This window comes from Gobio gobio (genome assembly GCF_949357685.1).
Source record: "Gobio gobio genome assembly, chromosome: 3".
Taxonomy (NCBI): Eukaryota; Metazoa; Chordata; class Actinopteri; order Cypriniformes; family Gobionidae; genus Gobio; species Gobio gobio.
Window position 1 is genome coordinate 51,025,690 of NC_137099.1, and position 22,969 is coordinate 51,048,658.

General features: G+C 38.4%; 1 protein-coding gene across 1 annotated transcript in view; it reads right to left on the minus strand.

Moving 5' to 3' along the window:
• The window catches only part of sorcs1 (sortilin-related VPS10 domain containing receptor 1), a gene marked incomplete at its 3' end in the record, with an annotated part of 390,020 nt that overhangs the window by 23,423 nt on the left and 343,628 nt on the right, over window positions 1-22,969 (minus strand). The window lies entirely within an intron of this gene.

Below are 22,969 nucleotides of genomic sequence, written 5' to 3' on the forward strand. Positions count from 1 at the left end.
GAAGCGTATCGCTTGGGCTAAAGACAAAAAGGACTGGACTGCTGCTGAGTGGTCCAAAGTTATGTTCTCTGATGAAAGTAAATTTTCCTTTGGAAATCTCTTCCCAGAGTCTGGAGGAAGAGAGGAGAGGCACACAATCCACGTTGCTTGAGGTCCAGTGTAAAGTTTCCACAGTCAGTGATGGTTTGGTGTGCCATGTCATCTGCTGGTGTTGGTCCACTGTGTTTTCTGAGGTCCAAGGTCAACGCAGCCGTATACCAGGAAGTTTAAGAGCACTTCATGCTTCCTGCTGCTGGCCAACTTTATGGAGATGCAGATTTCATTTTCCAACAGGACTTGGCACCTGCACACAGTGCCAAAGCAACCAGTACCTGGTTTAAGGACCATGGTATCCCTGTTCTTAATTGGCCAGCAAACTCGCCTGACCTTAACCCCATAGAAAATCTATGGGGTATTGTGAAGAGGAAGATGCGATATGCCAGACCCAACAATGCAGAAGAGCTGAAAGCCACTATCAGAGCAACCTGGGCTCTCATAACACCTGAGCAGTGCCACAGACTGATTGACTCCATGCCACGTCGCATTGCTGCAGTAATTCAGGAAAAAGGAGCCCCAACTAAGTATTGAGTGCTGTACATGCTCATACTTTTCATGTTCATACTTTTCAGTTGGCCAGAACATTTTCTGAGATACTGAATTTTGGATTTTCCTTAGTTGTCAGTTATAATCATCAAAATTAAAAGAAATAAACATCTGAAATATATCCGTCTGTGTGTAACGAATTAATATAATATACAAGTTTCACTTTTTGAATGGAATTAGTGAAATAAATCAACTTTTTGATTATATTCAAATTACATAACCAGCACCTGTAGGTACTAATATGCACCTTTTAGGAGTAAAAAAGGTACAAAGATGTCCTTTTAAGGGTACTACCCCAGCGACAAGCTGTTGTACCCCTAAATGTACAATGTTGACACCCTTTTTCTCTGTGTGTAGCCAAAGGATGATAGAAAAACAGAGCTGAAAAAAAATATTTTGACAGCACAAATCAATACACATATCATACCATTTTCCACTATAAAGAACCGTTGTGTGATTTAACTGTTCCATGGTTAAAGGTTCTTCATGGAACCATAGATGCCAATTTTAAGACTGTACATGATTATATTCCAGCTATGAGGCTAATAGTCTGTATCAGTGTAACACATCACTCTTCCCATTCTTCTTCAGAATTCCTCAGGCTACATCAGGTTGGATGGGGATCGATCGTGAACTGCAATCTTTAAATCGTTCCAGAAGACCGATGTCTGAATTCTGGCAGGGCCACTCGAGACGATTAACCTTTTTTGCTTTGAAGTCACTCCATTGTGGCTTTTACTGTATGTTTCAGGTGCTGTGGGAAGATGAAGTGTCTTTAAAGTGCCAGCGTTCTTGCTGATTGCAGCACTTTATCCTATGAGATATTTCTGGAGTTAGCTCCATCCATTTTTCCTTCTTCCTTTATGAGTTTTCTACGGAAAAGCATTCCCCCTAAAAGAGTGATGCTTCCTCCACCATACCTCACTGTTAGGAGGATGATATTCTCAGGGTGATGTGCTGCATTCGGTTTGCACTAAACATAGCGCTTACCACTCAGGCCAAGAAAGTTCAATTTTAGAATCATAGAGTCTTTCCTCAGTCTCTCATATGCCTTAAGGCAAAGCCCATATGAGATATGAGAGGATTTTTTCTCATTCGAATGCTTTCTTCTCACCATCCTTCCACACAAAGAAGCTTTATGAACTGTGTGTTCTATTGCTGTAAATACAGAGGGGAGAATATACCAGGAATAAAGGCTTGTTTTGGAACTGTCTATGTTGTTTTAGCACCTAATTCACTAAAGAAATCATGCAAATTAGATTATAGCGCAAACACGCCCCAAAAACCTGTGCTGAACTCAATTTGCTATTTGCCAAATGCAAATCCATGGCATGGCGTCATTACACATTTCTGTTTTAAATAAAATCCTGTTTACCTCCTGCTTTCTTTGGGTGGCAATAGTGCATTTTTGTAAATGCTCTGTGTTTTATAATACGCTTAATTTGCATGGCAAAGAAGTATGATTGAACTGAAAAGAATGACAGTGACTTAAATGCTCACTGTGCTAATCCAGCACATTTTGCAACTGCTTAAACTGGATTGCTGTTGTTTGATTTGTGTTGAAATTGTCGCTATATTTTTTGCTGTCTATTTCTTGTACTGTTACTGGGTCTCTTCTTATGTATGAGCTCTTTGGAAGACGCCCTCAGCATATTTGCTGTCATCTTTCCTTTTAGGTTAGATCTTACTGTGCTTCCTGTGAAAATGTTTTCTCCACTAATGACGCTTTTCCACTGCATGGTACAGTTCGGTACGGCTCGCTTTGGTGCGTTTCCACTGCATGGTACAGTTCGGTACGGCTCGCTTTGGTGCGTTTCCACTGCATGGTACAGTTCGGTACGGCTCGCTTTGGCGCATTTCCACTGCATGGTACAGTTCGGTACGCCTCGCTTTGGTGCGTTTCCACTGCATGGTACAGTTCGGTACGGCTCGCTTTGGTGCGTTTCCACTGCATGGTACAGTTCGGTACGGCTCGCTTTGGTGCGTTTCCACTGCATGGTACAGTTCGGTACGCCTCGCTTTGGTGCGTTTCCACTGCATGGTACAGTTCGGTACGGCTCGCTTTGGTGCGTTTCCACTGCATGGTACAGTTCGGTACGGCTCGCCTTGGTGCTTTTCCACTGCATGGTACAGTTCGGCTACAAACTACCAGTGTTTTTGGAATAGCTATTCATAATTCAATGCAATTTGTAACTGAATATGATCTATTGGATCATTTGCTACTAGTATTAAAAGTCAAGTAGAAACATAAAATAGAAAATAGTTGAAGGCACTAAATGTTAAAACGGCATGCCATGTGATTATTCGGTGATCGTATAGCAACTGGACGCCGCTCGTCCGAATCTCACTTCTCAAATTCCGTGTTGAGTTGCAAGCACAAGGATTCACACGGTCTATACTTAGCTCTCCCAAACGTTAAAGTCAGCCGCAAGACATGATCTGTTTCTGTCAAGTGACATCAATTGATGTCGTCATCTGCGCTTTGTTGTACGAATGTCTACTCTCTTGTTTTTAGCAGTATTTTGTTTTGCTGCTATCAGCCTCCTTTGAAACAAACGTATTCATCTTGTAGTTTAAAACATCCACATGCCAGAGACGGCACAATTACAACAATCATTCTATAATCCCACCCACTTTAAAGCAGTGCTAACTGCAATGGAAAACCAAAGCGAGCCGAACCGAGTCGCACCACGTAGGAAAAGCGAAGTGAGCTAAGCCCTGCCATACTGTACCGAGCCATACCAAGCGTAACCATGAAGTGGAAAAGCGCTATTGTTCTCACATTCTGGACTTCAAAGAGTAGTGTTGGGTGTTAAAGGTCCCATGGCAGGGCATTTTTCTATTATTTTATAGTGTTTCCTGAGGTGTACTTATATTGTTAGTATGATTTTTACATCATAAAATGTCATAATTTAGAAATAAAAGGCATTTTTTCTATACTGATGTTTGCCCTCTGGCTGAAATGCCCTGTTTCAAGAGTGTCTGCTGTGAGACTTCAGTAAAAACGCCCACTGTTGTGATTGGCTGACATCTTTACATTTGAATGAGTATCAGATCTTGTAGCGGAGGGGGCGTGGTTTAACGAGATCTACGAGGCACGAGCAGGCACGAGCCTTTAAGAGAGACGGATGAACCGGAGCTCACTTCTCATCAGTTCTGTCAGTCTCAGTTCAGTGAACTGTTGTAGTTACAGCATATACTTCAGGTTATTAGTTTATTTCTAGTCGGAGGGACTGTCACTCATGTCAGAAAGTTAGTAACTCTAGTGAATTATGGATCAGCGCTGACTGGAGACGCGAACCGTTTAAAACGATTCAGTCCGATTTGGTGAACTGGTTTGGTTCACTAAAAAGAACAGGTTCAAAAGAAAGATTTGTTCGCGAACCGAACATCACGGACCAGAGACAGAGCGATTGCTAACAAAGTTATTTATAGTAACTACTGAGTTATGAGAGCGCTATCAGTGCAAGTTTATTTTGTTTGTATCTGAGAGTTCTAAATAAACACGAGTCCCAGTCACACCGAGTCCGTCTTCATCATTATTCTACCAACTTTGTAACACATGCAATGTAAGTTACCAGTACAGCTGTCGAGATGAACGAGTTACGAGTAAGTGTTGATTATAGCATTATTTTTAGATATTTTCCTATCATATGAAAAGCGTCAGTGACGCTCATTGAGTACACAGCGCAAACAAAGACACAACAGCATTAATCGAATGTAATCCAGTTTATTGTGGGGATAGCTGGCTAGCCCGGATATGCTCACGCTTATCCCCCTTCTGCTTAATCTCGCGCCGCGTTTGGTGCCTCCGCTGTGGGCCAGATGCAGTACTGGGGGTCGGTGATGGTGAAGGCCGACCGGCCAATGCAGCCCGAGCCTCGGCGTGTGTGAGGTTTATCTCTAAAGAGATGTGAGTCTGCCCATGTTGAGCAGAAACTCATGACTGTATGCACATTTTAGAACAGATAGACGCGATGAGGACGTACAAAAACACTGACTCACAAGATAGAAAACACCGTTATGTCGGGAGAGAGAGAAGCCGCAGCGTGTGCACGAATAATAAAGTTCTGTGTGAACTTGAATAATTATCTACACATCAGAAATCACTGATCACAGATCAGAAGGAACTGAAAAAAGACTTATGTTTTCATTTATACATCCAAACACTGAGAAACTGCCGGCATTCACTCGTTCACAAGCCATGATCTCTCGAGGACAAACAAATATGGCGCTTGCATGGGCGTGCCAAATTCTCTGGGTGGAGGAAAGGGAGGTAACCATTCCTGTTTTGACTTCATAACAGGAGACTTCAAGATTGGCTAGTCTGGCCTGTCATTTTCTCAAAGGCAGAGAAAGACACCCAGAACTCGGTTTTACACCGATCAAAATTTCTAGCCACTTGGGGACAATATTCAGGCTAGGGGAACTCATATTAATGTTGAAAAACCTCATAAAATGAAAATTTCATGCCATGGGACCTTTAATAACCAATAATAACCATAATGAATGGGGTGTTCCCAGATACAGGTAAAATATGAATATGAATGGCAATGCTTCAAATTCCGGAGGGGCAATTGGCTTTGTAGCCTTAATATCAGTTCTTGAGAATTAATAAAGCTAATGCAATATTTCTTATTTTATTGTGCAATTAACTGGTGTAATAAAAGACAATAGAGATAATTATGTTAAACATTATGCATATACATGTTTGTTTGTATTTATATATTCTTTTGTACATATCTTTTGTAATTATTTTAGTATTATTACACTACTGTACTGTTATTTTTTTAAAGAAGCGTCAGCCAATGCTGCATTTATTTGATTAAAAATATAGTAAAATTAGTAATATTGTGAATTATTTCAATTTAAAATAACTGTTTCCTATTTAAATATATTTAAAAATGTAATTTTTCTGATGGCTTTTCAGCATCATTACTCCAATCTTCAGTGTCACATGATCATTCAGAAATCATTTTAATAGCTGATTTGCTGCACAGGAAATACAACCCCAAATCAGAAAAAGTTGGGACAGTATGGAAAACGCAAAAAAAAAAAAAAGAAGTGATTTCTAAATTTACTTTGACTTGTATTTCATTGCAGACAATATGAACACAAAATATTTCATGTTTTGTCTGGTAAACTTCATGTCATTTGTAAATATGCATCCTTTCCTGTCATTCAGACGTGCAACACATTTAAAAAAAAGTTGGGACAGGAGCAATTTAGGGCTAGTAATGAGGTAAAATGGTTAAATAATGATGTGATATGAAACAGGTGATGTCAACAGGTGATTGTAATTATGATTTGGTACAAAAGCAGCATCCAAGAAAAGTCTAATCCTTTAGGAGCAAAGATGGGCCGAGGATCACCAGTTTGCCAACAAATACGTGAGAAAATTATTGAAATGTTTAAAAACAATGTTCCTCAAAGAAAGATAGGAAGAGATTTGGATATTTCACATTCAACAGTGCATAACATAATTAAAAGATTCAAGGAATCTTGAGGAATTTCAGTGCGTAAAGGACAAGGGCGCAAGCCTAAGCTGAACAACCGTGATCTCTGATCCCTCAGGCGGCACTGCATCAAGAATCGTCATTCATCTATAAGCGATATCTCCGCATGGGCTCAGGACTACTTTGGCAAACCTTTGTCAAGTACCACAATACGTAGTTAAATCCACAAATGCCAGTTAAAACTGTACTGTGCCAAAAGGAAACCCTATGTTAACAGTGTCCAGAAGCGCCGTCGACTTCTCTGGGCTCGGAGGCATCTGGGATGGACCATCACACAGTAGAAACGTGTACTGTGGTCAGATGAATCAGTATTTGAGGTATTTTTTGGGAGGAATGGACGCCGTGTGCTCCGGACCAAAGAAGAAAAGGATCATCCAGACTGTTACCAGCAACAAGTCCAAAAGCCAGGGTCTGTCATGGTATAGGGTTGTGTCAGCGCCCTTGGCAAAGGTAACTTGCACTTCTGTGAAGGCACCATTAATGCTGAAAAGTACATAGAGATTTTGGAGCATAATATGCTGCCTTCAAGAAGACATCTTTTCCAGGGACGTCCATGCATATTTCAACAAGACAATGCAAAACCACATTCTGCACACATTACAAAGTCCTGGCTGCGGAGGAAGAGGGTACGGGTACTTGACTGGCCTGCCTGCAGTCCCGACCTGTCTCCAATAGAGAATGTGTGGCGCATTTTGAAGCGCAAAATGCGACAACGAAGACCCCGTACTGTTGCCCACCTTAAGAGTTGTTTGCAGGAAGAATGGGACAAAATTACACCTGAAACACTTCATCACTTGGTGTCTTCAGTCCCTAAACGTCTTTTAAGTGTTGTGAAAAGGAATGGCAACATTACAAAGTGGTAAATGCTTTACTGTCCCAACTTTTTGTGAAATGTGTTGCAGGTCTGAATGACAGGAAAGGATGCATATTTACAAATGACATGAAGTTGACCAGACAAAACATGAAATATTTTTTGTTCATATTGTCTGCAATGAAATACAAGTCAAAGTAAATTTGGAAATCACTTGTTTTTTTTATTTTATTTGCGTTTTCCATACTGTCCCAACTTTTTCTGATTTGGGGTTGTATTTCTTTGGAAAAATCTTTTTGTGGAAAACATTTTTTTTTTTAGGATTTTTTTTTTGAAGGAAGTTCAAAAGAGTGGTATTTAAAAAAAAAGAAGAGAAAACGTTATTATTTTCTTTACTGTCACATTTGATCAATTTTGCCATCATTGCTGAATAAAAGTTTAAATTTCTTAAAAAAAAAAAAAAAAAACTTTTATTCCCAAAGTTTTGAACAGAAGTGTACATCACTTCGGTATTCCATTGGATAAATACTGAAGGTTCTTCAGATAGTGCTGAAGAAAAAACACATGCATATAATAGTGCTGTCAAACGATTAATCACGATTAATCACATCCAAAATAAAAGTTTGTGTTTAATATGTGTGTGTACTGTGTATAATTATTATGTAAATACACACACATGCATGTATAAGAATTTTTTTCATATATATATAAAATATTTATATTTATGTATAATATAAATTATATATATATATATATATATATATATATATATATATATATATATATATATATATATATATATATATATATATATATATATATATATATATATAAAATTATACACACATATTCTAATTAAACACAAACTTTGAATTCCCAAACACTTCCCCTGCCTTCACTTAAACAAACACCTTCTACCCCAAACTGTTTAAGCAAATGTTGCCGTGGCGGCTGGTTGTGATTCTTAAACAGAGAAATGTTTTGATAGCACCACAAAAAGACTCTTTTTGGGGAAATCAACTTCTGAACTACTTACAGTTGTCTGTGCATGTTAAGCTGTAACAGGAGGAAGTATTTTAACAGCGAAAAAATAGCTCAGTTAACTTCTCCTTTATGGCTGATGTCAGAAATGGCACCATTCTGCCAATTAAAGACTAGGACAGCACTTTTCCGTTGCTTTGGCAGAATGAAGAGTTAGAGGGAAAAAAAACTTCTCAAACTGCTCTTTAAATTGCGGAAGGAGAAGCACTCCCACATTTTTTGCCACTTCACCTATAGGTTATGATTAGAGTGTCACCTTAAGTGTTGTTTGGCTCACCTGGATATAGCTTATCTCTCTTGTCACTTGGCATTATAGGTATTTCCGTCCTCATGTGTATTTTGAGCAGGTTAAGCGAAGAAACCTATGTATGATTTGACAGTAATTGTTATTTAAAGAAAGGGAGACCTATCTGTGAGACAGGCTGGGGGAGACAGACGATACCAATGCCCACCATTTAGGTAACCACTTTTTTCTTTCTCCTGTAGAATAGCCATTTCTGTGAAAGATGAACGTGTGCAGGTGGTCCCACATCTCCCCCTGTGGAGAACATATGGTACTGCAAGTCATGCACAGGGGGAGAAAGTTACGGAATAGTTTCAGCAAACTATCATACATCATCTTTCGGGACCAATCACAGCTGTTTCAAGTGGAATGCCTTATGCAACTTCCCCATAATTCGTACTTATCTAAAATATCAGGGGATGGATTATGTGGTTTCATGATGCAATTATCAAATAAATCATTCTCCAATGTCCTCACTGAGCAAAATGGATAACAGAATCTGGTGCGAGTGTTTACATTCACACAGCTGTGATTAATGGCTTTGATTAGAGCTAAGTCATTGTAAGGCATAAAGTCATTTATACACTTCTCTAACTGATATTTTATACCTCAAAAATGTTACTTGGCAAAATAAACAATGTAATGTAGATGAAATTGTCAAAGAATGGTTTATTACTAGCTTTTATTTCATTAACCCCTTAAGTCTCACCCCCCTTTTTGAGGATAGACGTGAAACTCAAATGGTTGTAATTCAAGAATGCTTTGGAACAAGTTTGGTGTTAAGACACTCAGCAGATTATTGCTGAAATGAAAGCACTTCACAAAATGAAAGTATGAAAAAGTTGTGGAAGTTTAAATCAAATGTACTTTTTATTTTATATAAAATATATTTTACAAAATAATTTTTACTCTAAAATGCTATATGTCTAACCAAGTTGTTCCAAATTTGAATTTAATATCACAAAAATTGAAGTTCTTATGAGATTTTGTTTAGGCACTGTACCAAAAATAGCACATCGTACTGATTTTTTTTTTATGCATTCTCATGTAACAAATTAATACATTTGACCTAATATCACTTCTATCACAAAACAGTCACCAAATATGGAACCTTGAGACTCTTTCCGACGATATGTTTTGTCAAGAGTATAACATATTTTGACTATATAAGTAGTTAAAATATATTTTGTAATGTGAAACCTGCAGTGTTGGGCAAGTTACTGAAAATCAGTATTTAGTTACAGTTACTAGTTACTTCTTTTAAAAGTAATTGAATTACTTTACCAATTACTTTATATAAAAATTAATTAGTTACTAGGGAAAGTAACTTTTAAGTTACTTTTATGTCTGCTTTTTAAATGTAAATATGAACCGTACTGAACAGTCAAAACACAATAAACATATTTTTTAGACCGATTTACTGTAATCAACAGGGCAACAGGCCTTCAAATCAAGCAGTAGCACAAAATTCCCTTTTAATACTTGAAACGAAATAACAACTGTCTCAGTCATTTAACGGTGTTTTATTTATTTATTTATTTATTTATTTATTTATTTATTTATTTATTTATTTATTTATTTATTTATTTATTTATTTATTTATTTATTTATTTATTTATTTATTTTTTTTTTTTTTTTTTTTTACCACATTAGGCCCAATGAAATGAAAGTGATTGGCCTACAGTATTAACACTAATTCAAAGAGCAAACAAAGCCTTAAGGTGCTGCATATCATTGAATATGTGATTCAACAAAAGCTTAACAAAATGGTTTAACAAACATGCCTCATAAGGCAAAACTAAATAGAGGTACAACTAAAACAAATGTTTAAAGTCAACATGTAATCAAAACTTGTTTCGCTTTCTTAAAATACATTTCTGTTCATGTTTTTTTTCCTTTCTGATGTCACTAAACCCCTTTAGTTTCAACCCTGCCCATCCAACCACTTCCAGCTTTCTCTGCATATCTATTCTGATATGGAATGTGGAGTTTTCAAAATCCAATCAATTCCCAATGGATAACATCAAGCCCTATCCATTTTATTTCTTATTGAATACCCCGTTTAACTTAGAAGCATGTGACATTACTGAAGTGAAATGGGTTTTGAACATGATTTAATGTTCACTCTACAGGTTTCGTCCATATGCTACTGATAAAAATAGGCAAAATAATTAAAAGATGAAGTTAATTACTGCAATCATGATGTCAGCGAAGTGTACACTGATTACACTCCAGTGGAGCGTGGTTTTAATGACCCTTTCTGCCACGGTGGGTGTTTCATTGTGCAAATACAAAGAACCAGTTTGATCAATACATGAAAACCTTTTACAGGTTGCATAGAAACGATTCAGTTCTCCAGCTCTGGGTTTTATTCAAAACTGCACAAGCAGATTAATGAGTATTCAGCCATTTACATAAGTATGGAGTTTGCTTATTTTGCGGTTCTACTGAGCATGGTAATCAATCAGGCCAAACAAAATTGTTCATTCATTTGAAATATATCATCCATTTTGCCTCGGAAAAAGGAGGGTGTCCCACAAGGGTCCGTTTCCGGTCCGTTTTCATTTTCCCTCTGCCACCTTCAAGGCCTCTGCATGTGTTTCAGCTGTTTCATTCTCATTAAAATAAACTTTTCGCTCTGTTCTGCTGCATAAGTAACAGATTAATCATTGATGAAGGGAATATGCTCATGGAATCACTGTCAAATGATCATTGTTGCTTTTCCAGTGGCGTTAAGAACAAGGACAACGTGCGATAGAGTCTCCAGAAGTGAAGCGTACCCCTGGACCTCCTAATCAAATACAGCTTTTCTGAATGCCAATTACCAACAGACCATGCAAATCAGTCTGCAGAAGAGAGTGGCTTTCTCTTTGCTAGCCTGAGTTAACCTCTAGAGAATGCACTCTGTCCCCAGGGAAGTTAATGAAGTGAATGGCTATTGATGCTTGGTCTCTCTCTCTCTCTCTCTCTCTCTCTCTCTCTCTCTCTCTCTCTCTCTCTCTCTCTCTCTCTCTCTCTCTCTCTCTCTCTAATTGAATTGCATTTAATAATTTTATTCAGCAAGGAGGTATTACATTGATAAAAAGTAAAGACGTTAATACGCAATATTTCTGTTTTAAATAAAGGCTTTTAATTGAACTTTCTATCCATCAACGAATCCTGGAAAAAAAAAAAAAAAAAAAAAATATATATATATATATATATATATACTCACCTAAAGGATTATTAGGAAAACCTGTTCAATTTCTCATTAATGCTATTATCTAATCAACCAGTCACATGGCAGTTGCTTCAATGCATTTAGGGGTGTGGTCCTGGTCAAGACAATCTCCTGAACTCCAAACTGAATGTCAGAATGGGAAAGAAAGGTGATTTAAGCAATTTTGAGCGTGGCATGGTTGTTGGTGCCAGACGGGCCGGTCTGAGTATTTCACAATCTGCTCAGTTACTGGGATTTTCACGCACAACCATTTCTAGAGTTTACAAAGAATGGTGTGAAAAGGGAAAAACATCCAGTATGCGGCAGTCCTGTGGGCGAAAATAATGAGTCTCGATTTCTGTTGAGACATTCAGATGGTAGAGTCAGAATTTGGCGTAAACAGAATGAGAACATGGATCCATCATGCCTTTTTACCACTGTGCAGGCTGCTGGTGGTGGTGTAATGGTGTGGGGGATGTTTTCTTGGCACACTTTAGGCCCCTTAGTGACAACTGGGCATCGTTTAAATGGCACGGCCTACCTGAGCATTGTTTCTGATCATGTCCATCCCTTTATGACCACCATGTACCCATCCTCTGATGGCTACTTCCAGCAGGATAATGCAACATGTCACAAAGCTCGAATCATTTCAAATTGGTGTCTTGAACATGACAATGAGTTCACTGTACTAAAATGGCCCCCACAGTCACCAGATCCCAACCCAATAGAGAATCTTTGGAATGTTGTGAAACAGGAGCTTCGTGCCCTGAATGTGCATCCCACAAATCTCCATCAACTGCAAGATGCTATCCTATCAATATGGGCCAACATTTCTAAAGAATGCATTCAGCACCTTGTTGAATCAATGCCACGTAGAATTAAGGCAGTTCTGAAGGCGAAAGGGGGTCAAACACAGTATTAGTATGGTGTTCCTAATAATCCTTTAGGTGAGTGTATATATATACAGTATATAGTATGATTTTCTGATTTTTCATCATCCATCCATCCACCCACAAAAAAATAAACAACTATATATTTAAAATGAAAGCATGATTTACACCCCCCCCCCCCCCCCCACACACACACACACACACACACACATTTTTTCATCATCCATCTATGAAAATACACTATATTGCCAAAAGTTTTGGGATGCCTGCCTTTACATGCACATGAACTTCAATGACATCCCATTCTTAATATGGAGTTGGCCAACCCTTTACAGTTATAACAGCTTCAACTGTTCTAGGAAGGCTTTCCACAAGGTTTAGGAGTGTGTTTATGGGAATTTTTGACCATTCTTCTAGACATACATTTGTGAGGTCAGGCACTGATGTTGGATGAGAAGGCCTGGCTTGCAGTCTCCGCTATAATTCATCCCAAAGGTGTTCGAAAGGATGGAGGTCAGGAATCTGTGCAGGCCAGTCAAGTTCCTCCAAACCAAACTCGCTCATCCATGTCTTTATGTACCTTGCTTTGTGCACTGCTTTGTGCACTTTACACCACTGCATCCGACGCTTTGCGTTGCACTTGGTAATGTAAGGCTTGGATGCAGCTGCTTGGCCATGGAAACCCATTCCATGAAGCTCTCTACACACTGTTCTTGAGCTAATCTGAAGGCCACACAAAGTTTGGAGGTCTGTAGCTTGTGACTCTGCAGAAAGTTGGTGACTTCTGCGCACTGTGCGCCTCAGCATGCGCTGACCCCGCTCTGTGATTTTACGTGGCATACCACTTCGTGGCTGAGTTGCTGTTGTTCCCAAATGCTTACACTTAGTTATAATACCACTAACAGTTGACCATTGAATATTTAGTAGTAAAGGGAATTTCATGAATGGACTTATTGCACAGGTGGCAACCTATCACGGTACTACGCTTTAATTCACTGAGCTCCTGAGGGCGACCCATTCTTTCACAAAAGTGTCTGCATGTCAAGGTGCTTGATTTTATACACCTGTGGACATGGAAGTGACGGGAACACCTGAATTAAATTATTTGGAGGGCTGTCCCAATACTTTTGGCAATAGAGTATATATAGAGAAGCGCCTGGAGATATTATTCACCTTCGGCACCTTTGGACTTACCGATGGTATTAAAATCATGGTTTCCAGCGTTATTGGGAAACCCAGCTCGATAAAATTATGCTTTGCATAAAGCACATTCATACTGTCCTATAACTTTCAAATAAAAGAGTAAAATGTCCTAGCAGGATATCTGACACAAAACATTCATCAGATGATTGACGCTCTTTGGATATAACGTTACCCTACATTGCCTATCAAAGAAAAGAGCTCCTTTCATTGTTTGGATTATAATAGGAGTATGGAATGAATTACTAATGCAGTTCCCCCTTTGGTGTATGTGTGTGTGTTTCTCTCTCTCTCTCCCGCTGGTCTTTCTTTCCAAAGGTAATTAAACGTGGTGAGTCGGCTGGCTGAGAGCAGAGATGCCAGCGGTGGACACTGTTCGCCGTAGGCACACGTGTCACGAGAGGAAGATTGAGTCTAATGTCCTTGGAGTAACTACAGTTCGAAACCCACAGGGAGTGGATTGAGCTGGTTATTATGCTGGAGGAGACAGGCCTCTAATATACTTGCATTTGTACACAAGAGGTACGCTGATCGTCTAATACTTTGTTGTGAGGGTATCATTTTTTATGAAGAAAATCAAAATGAATCATTAGGCTTGAATTAAGCTGTGCCCTTGACTGCTATTGCATAACAGGCACACAAACACAAACACACTCATACTTACAGTTCCCTGGGCGCCGTTGAAAGTTACCTTGAGATGTCAGTAGAGCCAGGGCCCCTGTAGCATTGATTGCTCCTTAATCTGCAGTCTCATGTGCCTTCCAGTTAACTCCCTCACTGTCTCTCTAGCTGCGCTGTCGCAAAACCATTCATCGCTAATGGCTGCTCATTTCTCCTCATTTCTCACGTTCTTCTTTCTCTAGAAGGGGGCAGAAATCTTACACCCAGCATGTTGTGAGCTCACGTTTAACCAGAACACTACATGTGCATATAAAAGACTTTTATATTGTTGTAAAAATTGCAAGTAAATGGTGTTCTTTTGAACTTTCTATTCAGAGAATCCTGAAGAAATCACCGTTTACACTGAAATATTAAGCAGCGCAACTGTTTTCATCACTGATAATGATAAGAAATGTGCACATATTATAGGGCCCTACAAATTTGATATGCAGAAAACACAGAATCGTGGAATCCAATCATAAAAACGTGTCAAAATCTTGGTTGAATGAATCAAAAGTAGGTCAGTACACTTAATTCAAATTGCGATATAGACTAGTGTCTGTGAATATTATACCACAAAAAGACTATTTAAATATGAATCCTGCATGTTCTAAGTGTCTCTGTGTGAATGAATGCCGCAGACGCATGGTTTCGTCTACCACACACACACTGAAGCACACGTGACGCTCGCGCTGTTTTCAGCCTCTGCCGCCTCACTATATAATGACATGAATGCATGAACTTCATCTCCAGAGCCACTCTGAGAGTCACTCCATCAGCATTTTACGGTTTCATTTGAGAAAAACTATCGTCATATAATAAACACGAAACTCAAAAGGTCTTCACGGCAACCCATCAAAATAAAAGTGGTTTAACCTGAAGAAATTATGACAGAAATATATTACTGTTGTACAGTAGAATTCAGCTATGTCTCAATGTAAAAATATTAAAAAATAATAATTATTATTATTAAAACTAAAAAAAAATTAAGCTGCATTCTGTAACTTTTTTGGGTTAAAAATTATCCTAAATATATTTTTGAGCAAGTAGATAAACAGCCAGTCTTCAATACTATCTGCTTACCTTATCTTGTTTTACAACGGTAAGCTTGTATTAATGTTTTTAATTCCAGTGGTACTGGTGGATTTCCGCGGGAAACTCATTACGTCACATCTGTACACAGAAGGAGTCCCGGCTAGTAGGCTATATTGCGTGTGGGGATTTATAGCCTTTTCTCACAGTACTTGATATAATTTGATGGCGGATCCAGAAAGGTTCAAACGACAATCATCAGTGACAACTGGTTGTAAAATGCAAAAGACTTTGGACTTTCTGAGTGGCTACAGAAAAAAAGAGACCGCAACCGGGCCCATGCGAAAACAGGAATAAAAAGGGCTTTTGAAAGGTGAACTCCGTGTTTTGAAGGAGTTCAAAACGGACTGATTTTTTTCTGCTGGACAGGTAAGACATTTCAGTGGTTAAAATTTGTAACTGTAGCATACTGTTCGTTTAATTCAGTTACGGAGTAAAATTTTTTTGTTGTGCCTTTCTCGTTTTGCTATGTGCATTATAGTAAATATCAATTATTTTGCGCTAGCTATGAGAGGGAACAATTCACCTCTACTCCACATTAATTTGTCGGTATATGACAGTTAGAAAATTAGACTGCACAGAAATGGAAACTGAACTACAGGTAGCCCTAATACACATTAAATTTAGTTACACAATGCTGATGTTTTTAACTTTAACTATTTGAAAACAAAGTATAATTTGCACGGTTTGACAAATGATAAGCGATCGTTAGATTTGATCATTGCGATTTTTTGCAATGCTTTTTTCCCTTAGTTGGTCAGAACAAAAGTGGATGTTATCTACTTACTTGTTCAGATGACATATTCCGGTGAAAATTCTTATGTTGGTCATACTTTCAAAAAGTAGAATATGTGATTCCGAATGACAGCATCCACACCGGTGCGGTGACTCAAGTCATCCTAGGTGTATAAGACATTCTTCTTTCAGACGAATAAAATCTGAGTTATATTACAAAAGTCCTGGCTAATCCAAGCTTTATAATAGCAGTAATTGTTGCTCTGTTTTTGAAGTCTGTTTTTGATGCATAAAAAATGCATCTGTCTGTCAAATAACGTGCTCCATGCGGCACCGGGGTGTTAATAAAGGCCTTCTGAAGCTAATCGATGCTTTTGTGTAAGAAAAATATCCATATTTTAAAAATTATTTCATTTTTTTCTATGGCTCTGCATCAGCCGTCCCCGCGCCATCACTTCCGGCGAATAAGGTCAAAATACATGCAAAATACCGGCGCAATCATAGATATATACATAGATTCCTCATTAGTGCCTGCGCGGATCGGTCGAATGAGGCATTTATGTATATATATCTTTGATCGCGCTAGTATTTTGACCTTATTCGCCGGAAGTTATGGCGCTGGTAATACTAGATGACATTCATCTGATAAGAGGTTTCTCGCAGAAACCGATCGTTTCGCGTCTTAAGACATCAATGTGTCACCACGAGCCGCATGGTTTAATAAGGATTCATATGTCTATGTGTTTTTACTCTCATTGCTCTCATACTCTAAAATATCCCCATTGACATGCATTATACGACTATCACACTGCAACAGTTGGAGTCAAAAATCTTCATTTGTGTTCTACTGAAGAAACAAAGACACATACATCTTGGATGCCCTGGGAGTAAGCAGATACACATAAAAATTTCGTTTTTGGGTTTTTCTTCCATGTTTAAATTTTAACAGCAAAGCTCTGTTGTGCAGCCCTTTCCTTGACAAAAAAAGTTTGTTCAATTTCATATGATTAAAAGATGAATTAAATGAATGTTTATGCCTTCATTTGATTGCCAGAAAAATTAAAATACACAACACAGAATTTCAGATTTTTTTTTTTTAATTTAACCATTAAAATGGGAGTCCAAAAAATGAAAACGGAAAAAAACTGAATTCGGGAAAAAAAAATGACGGAATTTTAACGGAATATTAGAATGATTTCTGAAGGATCATGTCACATTGGAGTAATGATGCTGAAAATTCAGTTTTGCATCAGTTTTTAAAATATATTCACATAGAATATTTTACAATATTACTGCATTTTCACCAAATAAATGCAGCCTTGTAGCCTAGAAATCTAGACGCACCCTAGCGGCAGCAAATCTAATTTGCAGCCAGGGCAGTCTAGCAACTCTCCGTTGGCTTGCAAGCTGGAAAAAACCAAACTCTGGTCAGGCTTTTGAATACTATAGCATACATTATATACAGCTTCGAGAAAAATAACACATTCAATAACAATAAAAAATTTTTTGGACCATATCATTGTTCTTATATTTTAATCATCAATAAAACGTTGCATACACATGAAAAAAAGGCATTATTGCAAGCCTATTAATAAAATAAAAGCATAGACCATTGGATTGATTGATACTTTATTATCTATGATTTAAAGGTTACTTCAGCAAATTACATAATGTTTTTCCAAATACTGTAAGAAAATCAAAACACAATTACAGGGACCGATTTCATTTAATAAATACGATTGCACCAAACAGAAACAATTCCACACAGCACAGAGTCGAGGTCAAAGAAAGAAAGATAGATATATATACATAAAAAAAAAAAAAAAAACTAAAACCATGACACGCCTACAATTTTTTATATATTTATATATATAGATATATAAAATCTTTACAGTAATAAAACACGTCTTCTACAAAAATAATCTTCCTTACTCTTAAGAGTAAAGTGGCAGCGCTGGATTTTGATTTCCCGGCTGCCACAGTTTGTCCATTCAAAGCTCATAAAGTGTCTTGTTTTATAGCCAGTGGTTTAACAAGTTATATAATCTCCGTCTTCAATCTAAATGAACTCGGTTTAATAATTCAAATGTATTTCTCTTCCACCATCAGATAATTTTTAAGTCTGGATCTTCAGACTTTGATTTAGTCTGTGTTTTATTGATCTGCCTTTTAGTAGAAACAATTTAATGATATTGCTGTTGCTCATTTTATAGCCCCTACCCACAATGCCCTGCGCTCATTTGAACGACAGTTTCGACTCATAACTTGAGAGTATCGTCGTCCATTCTGTCATTTGCCAAAGACAGCATCAGACCGCTCATGATATTATGAAAATATAATCTGTACTGTGATTGTATCAAGTCCATTGTGAATTGTCTTGGTACGAATACCCTTTACTGCTGTGACATGGTATTTATAGGTAGTGTACAAAAGGTGACGGACAAGGACAATTCAAATCAAATTACCCATTAAAAATTCCCTTTTAAACATGCTGTCTTCAATATCCTGACAATTGAGTAATAAAGATGACCTCCATTTACATTCGTTGATGTATGAGAATAGAAAGACTGTAATATAACCTTGATATTCAAATATTGAAAGAAGAGCAGAAATGGGAAGCAAAATATCAGTAGTGGATAGATGACGACAAAGATAACGCGAGGACCATGATCTCGGCCATGTGTGTAACAGCACCATTATAATAAACAGGAGGACATGCAGTGGTTCTCAATTGGTGGTCTCTGACCCACTATGAGTTGCAATGCTAAATGTAAATATCAATAATACGAATAAATAATAAAATGCAAATATACACCGATCAGGCATAATTTTATGACATTATGAGGTGAAGTGAATAACTGATTTTCTCTTCATCACGGCACCTGTTAGTGGGTAAACATTGTCGTTTACGAAAAGTTGACGTGTTCGAAGCAGGAAAAATGGGCAAGTGTAAGGATTTGAGCGAGTTTGACAAGGGCTGATGGCTAGACGACTGGGTCAGAGCATCTCCCAAACTGCTGCTCTTATGGGGTGTTCCCGGTCTGCAGTTGTCAGTATCTATCAAAAGCGCTCCAAGGAAGGAACAGTGGTGAACCGGTGACAGGGCCATAGGCGGCCACGGCACATTGATGCACGTGGGGAGCGAAGACTGGCCTGTGTGGTCCGATCAATCAGACAAGCTACTGTAGCTCAAAATGCTCAAGAAGTTAAAGCTGGTTCTGATAGAAAGGTGTCAGAATACACAGTGCATCGCAGTTTGTTGCGTATGGGGCTGGATGATGACAATGGTCCACCGGCGTAAGTGCCAGCAGTGGGCATGTGAGCATCAGAACTGGACCACGGAGCAATGACGAAGGTGGCCTGGTTTGATGAATCACGCTTTCTTTTACATCACGTGGAAGGCTGGGTGTGTGTGCGTCGCTTACATGTGTAACACATGGCACCAGGATGCACTATGGGAAGAAGGCAAGCAGGCGGAGGCAGTGTGATGCTTTGGGCAATGTTCTGCTGGGAAACCTTGGGTCCTGCAATCCGTGTGGATGTTACTTTGACACGTACCACCTACCTAAGCATTGTTGCAGACCATGTATACCCTTTCATGGAAATGGTATTCCCTGGTGGCTGTGGCTCTTTCAGCAGATAATGCGCCTGCCACAAAGCAAAAATGGTCAGTTTGAGGTGTTGACTTGGCCTCCAAATTCCCTGGATCTCAATCCAATCGAGCATCTGTGGGATGTGCTGAACAAACAAGTCCAATCCATGGAGGCTCCACCTCACAACTAACATCTTGGTGCCAGATACTACAGCACACCTTCAGGGGTCTAGTGGAGTCCATGCCTCGGGTCAGGGCTGTTTTGGCAGCAAAAGGGGGACCAACAGAATATTAGGTCGTAATGTTATGACTGATCGGTGTGGTGTCATATTCCAATATGGATACAAACAGTCTATCCATATTGCAATATGACTAATTTGGCTAGCCAAATGGCAATTTTAATAAAAGATTTGAACCAAAATACCAGTTTACATGGACATGGGGCAACAATAAAATTGCATACAATTATATGGTTATTGTTATTTGCACGTGTGTAATAGTGGATGATGCCTACTGAACGTGACATTATTTTGGTATTGCGTGATATCTGATTCATTAGTGCTAATCAATTCATTAGTTCAAGTAACTGCTCGTAGCCTCCCTGTGATTTTATACTGTTAATATGTAAAGAGGGCAAAGTGGGGGAAAAAAAAAGTCTTAAATATTTAAACGTACTTACACATTCATACATTCATATCCGTCAGCTTTTGGTATGACATGACTGAATTTAAATGCAAACAAGACAAACAAAAATCATCATAAAATAAACCAATAAATCATGTAACCCCCCTGTGAGTGCACACATTATTTCATACAAAATTGTTTATGAAACACTAGACAGAACCGTATATGATTATCATCTTCTGCTTGGCCTCATCAAGTCAGTTTACACAGCATATCTGTAAACTAACAGTCAGTTATTTCTACATAGGAATACATCATTTATTTTACTATTAAAAATAATACTTTAATATTTCAGAGAAACTTCTACATTAACCCTGCTTCATGTGTAATCGCATGAAACTTAGTCAAATCAAAAATAAAATTAGTGGTAAATCCTACATTTGTGTGTTACATGTAAAGTACAGATGTGCTAAATATAGTTTTACAAAATGAAACCCAGGAAATGGTTCATTTTACAATAATCATTAATATTGTTACAGTTTATTATTAAAACACTTCCAAAATGTCACACGTCCATGTTTTACTCTCATGAATACTGTACTGCCACTGTTAACGATAAAAAATAAACAGACAGTTAACCGAGAATACTTTTCGTTTTCCACCCTTCATGCTGGCCTTTCCCTCCAACTTTATACACACTGGCATCTTTAGAAATGAACAGCATCAAAAATGATTTATTGAATACACAGACATATAAAAAAGCTGTACAAAGTTTGTTCTAGTATTCATAGAGCACAGTAAAGTTAATGTCCAACATGCACAAGTACTGAATAAAGCTTGAAACCTTTGTGTCCGCATGACCAAAGTCCTTGACATGGCGGAGTCTAGAGTTCAAACGTCGATGTATGTAGGAAGATCTGATGAGAATTTGACACGTGGATGAGGTTTGATGCATTCTGGGAGGGGGGAAAACAGTGTGAATTGCCAGTGGTAACATGTCTCATAGCCACCTAAAAAGCTGAAATGCATCATGACATTTGCTGTTGTGTTGATTTATTATAGGCATGAGCAACCCTGCAATCAACCTTTTCCAACAAAAGCCATTTCCAAGAAGTTGCCTAACACACCCAGACTGAGCCGAGACACAGGTAAAGTGTGTCTGCTTTTTTTCCCCTCAAGAATCAAAGCTACGAGTTCAGTATAAGAGAGAATCTGAGTAGCCAGCCAAGCTCTTCAGGTGTGTTAAATGGAAAGGTAACAGTAGTGGGCGCTAGTGTTGTAGTCAAGACCACCTAAACCGAGACCAAATGTGAGTTGAGACCAAGACAAGACAAGACCAAGGCAGGACTCCTTAACCCTTAAACAGGCACTGCAATTTTTATTTCATCTGGACTTAAATAAAGCATATCCAAAGGATTTTTTTAAATATTTGATGTAGTTTTGATTTCATGAGTTGTAACTCCCAGTTCACGTTGCCTGTTTAGGGTATAAAAAAAGGATCATCGACAGGATTGACAATGAATGGTGTTTCAAGGTAAACTGGGCTCCCTGTACTGGTCATTGCATTATTGCGAATTCCAGGGTGACGAATAGCAAATAGAGCATCAAAATCGCATCTACCGCAACGCAATTTTTAATAATATATTAAAAATATATATTAAACATTAATAGCCACACAAATGTGGTCCAGGCAACGCACTACCTACATAATCTTCACTGCATGTATATTTAAATATCCTAAAAAAATAAAGTCATGAAACTTCTCTTTGCCCTCAGTCAAAACGATTTGGCAGACAACAAATTATAGATATATGACACCAAAGATCGCCCGTTAGATCTACACAAGACGAATTCTATCTCATGTTTAACCACTACAGAGGCATCCGAGCCAGTGGCAAATGTCAGAAGGACTGGCCGAGGAAAGGCTGCTCTTGGCGGGTTAATGAGCGATGAGCGCCCGGTGATCGCCTGGATCTCACAACTCCAAAAACGCAAGATGATTTTTTTAAAATAGGCGCTCTCTTTATAAATAAACCACAGATTTGAACTTTAAACAACTACATTCTCACCTAAAAAAGTCTTAAAACTACATTTTGTGACACAATAGTAGTATTTTTAAATTATGCAGGATTTCTCATCACGTCACTTTACCACGTGACCGCAGCGAGCAGGCTCCTGATTGGTTAACGCGACGCAAATTGACGTCAAAGTTCACATTTTTCAACTAGGGCGTCAGACGCGAATTCGCTTCAAACGTGTGAATGCACAAAAAGCACCACTCGTGCAAGACGCTCAATTCACGTCAAATTCGCGTCATTCGTGCGAACTCGACGCACGAATGAGGCGGAATTGCGTCTATCACGCTCCAGGACCTCCACGTCACGTCAACTACCTTTCCATTGACTTAACATTGAAATCCCTCGCTCCTGACGCTCTATTCGTGTTTGGTGTGAACTTGGTGTGAATAGGCCCTCCAGGCCTCTGGGCCCACTGTACACAGTTCCCCTTCTCAATCTATGTATTTTGAGTTAAAAAAAAATTGTAAATGTTAATACTCACATGCAAAACTGATATTATTACTTTTTTTTGACTACATAGTTGCATTTTGTGGCTTCTGATTCAGACAATTTTATTTCGCTTTCATTAAAAGCATCAAAGCTTCCCACAAATGACCATTAAGTTAC